The 2,500-nt window shown below is 52.2% G+C and overlaps 1 pseudogene; it reads right to left on the bottom strand.

The window, feature by feature from the left end:
- Positions 1-110: 110 nt before the first annotated feature.
- Positions 111-2,500, bottom strand: part of LOC138865845 (uncharacterized) — a 3,321-nt pseudogene continuing 931 nt past the window's right edge.

Below are 2,500 nucleotides of genomic sequence, written 5' to 3'. Positions count from 1 at the left end.
GGAGAAAGTAGAAGAGGCTCAGGCAACTGAGAAGGTGCATTGGTGTTGCAGGGGTTGCAGGAGGCACGGTGGTACTGTAGGTCACCTTTTATCCCAGGCCAGTATACAGCTTACCTCGCTCTCCTCAGCATGCAGTTGAGGCCCTGGTGGCTGGCGTGAAGATTGGCCGCTACTTGGCCACGCAGAGCTTCAGGGTTGACAAGGCGCACACACCCTTGACCAAAGGTGTATGTAACCAAACCTCCTGCTACAGTCAATCTATTCCTTACACAGTAAAACGGCCTAAGGCAGGCAAGCTCCTGCGCCCTGTGAGAACCCCAGTCGCTGTTGGTAACTCTTTCCACAAGTAGCTGGTAGCTTGGGTCTTGGACTGCCACTTGCTTGATGAGTTCTTCATCCAAGGTAGCATGCTCACCAAAGTCCCAGGAGGCTACAGTGGCAGTAGCGATGGCGTCCTGTTCTTCGTCCACTTCATCTGGGTCTGCCTTGGCTCCAGGATATCTCGACAAGAAGTCTGCCGCCGTATTATGCTTCCCAGGTAGGTACCGTACCATGAATTTGTACTGCAACGTTCTCTCCTTCAAGTGGAACAGGCGTGGGTTGGAAATATCCTTGAGGGCCTTATCGCCAAACAGCCTCACCAGAGGTCGGTGATCTGTAGCGATGACGAGATTTGGGCACCCTAACAGGAAGAGACGAGCCTTGCTTAGACACCAAGCTACAGCTAGGGCCTCTCCTTCCACAGGTGCATACCCCGACTCAGCAGAAGTGAGGTGTCGACTGCCGCACAGTGCCAGATGCCAACCACCCTTGCAGCAAAGAGGTGCGGTGACTGATGGGCATGAGCAGTACTGCTGCATGACAACAAACCCAATACTTTCCTTACACCAGTCTGTAATGGCAATGGTTGGTCGAGTTTTATCGTAGTATGCCAGTCCCTTCCTGGCTAGCTGACAGACAGCCTCTTTCGCCTGCATGAATTTTTGTTGCAGGTAGTCGTCCCAGAAGACAGTCTTATTTGTAGACTTCTTCAATAAGTCCCTGAAGGGAGCCATCAGGGGGGCAGTGGCCAGGAAGGGTGCCAGTTGATTTATAAGTCCAAACCATGAGCGTATATCGGTGATGGAGGGCTGTGCAGGCATCCTGAAGTCCCTGATGGCAGTCAGGTGTTCCATGGAGGGCTCATATGTGTCCAAGCCCAAGTGGTAGCCCACAAATAAGACTTCCCTCTTACAAAACTGGAATTTTTCTGGCTTCAGTGTCACCCAAGTTTCGGCACATACTTCCAGGAATTCGTAAGTATGCCAAAGGCTTCCTCAACACTGGTGTCGTAAGGGAGAGTATCGTCAATACACTTGCACTTCCGGGGCAGGTCCATAAAAGCATCATCAAACATTTTGGTATAAGCGTCCCCTGCTGAACAATGCCCCATGGGCGTCCTGCAGTATTGATACTGGCCCCATGGTATGATGAAAGTTGTGAGTCGCCAACTCTCCTCATCCAGTTCCACTTGGTGGTAGCCCCAATGGGCATCAGCCAGTTTTATAGGACTGCACTGGGACTCCTGAAGCTATATCAAAGGGTGCAGGTGTGTGATGAGTCTCCCATAAACAGTGCTCGTTCAGTTTTTGAAAATCAACTGTGCAACGAAGTTTTCCCAATTTTTTTGCCACCACAACCATCCTGGCACACCATTCTGAATCCCACCTTTCCTGACGTCCTCGTCTAGTTGCTGTTTGACCTCTGCTTCCCAGTGTTTGGGGACTGAGGCAGGGGTGTGACAGGCATAGGGCACAGCATCGGCAGACAGATGGATGTGGTGTGGAGGCCCTGTCATCACTGGCAGCGGGTACCGTTCGCTATCAAATGTTGACGATGAAAAATGGGCTAGGAGCCACTCTTGCAGCCTTGGCACGTTCTCCTCCAATGGCAGAAAAGGCATGGCCCGCGGCTTGGGTGGCGGGTTTGGTCTGCTCTGGTGTACCTCATACTCCAAGCCATCCACTGCAGCAACTGAAGGTGGCGGATGCGGGAAATCTGCATGTACTAGCCCAAGATCCTTGCAGGCAGAGAGGGATAGGTAGAACTTGTCCACTGACTTGATAAAGTAGATATCTTGTTTGGTGGAACTGTTTGGAATGCTAATGCGACAGCGTGAAGCCCCCAGAACAGGCAGATGGACATTGGCCAGGTCTTGAAGTCCTGCTCGCCCCTGCAGGTGCTTGGGTGTGAGGCCGAATGCATTCATCAAAGAAGGTCCAGCCACACAAACTTGAGCGCCAGTGTCAGCTATGGCTGTCACTGCATGTGCCCTGTTATCGTCCCCAGTCACTAATACCTGCAGCCGAGGTTGGTCCACCACCTGAGGTGTAGCCACCACTGCACTAGGCACAGCATCCACACTCACCTGCTTCTTCTTCCCTCTACACACTCTTGCAAAGTGGCCCAGTTTCCTACAGGCATTACAAGTTGCATTCCCAGCTGGGCATGTAGCTTTACC

This window comes from Penaeus vannamei, chromosome 22, assembly GCF_042767895.1.
Source record: "Penaeus vannamei isolate JL-2024 chromosome 22, ASM4276789v1, whole genome shotgun sequence".
NCBI classification, from domain to species: domain Eukaryota; kingdom Metazoa; phylum Arthropoda; class Malacostraca; order Decapoda; family Penaeidae; genus Penaeus; species Penaeus vannamei.
The sequence above is the reverse complement of the archived record's forward strand: the minus strand, read 5'-3'. Positions and strand labels throughout refer to the sequence as shown.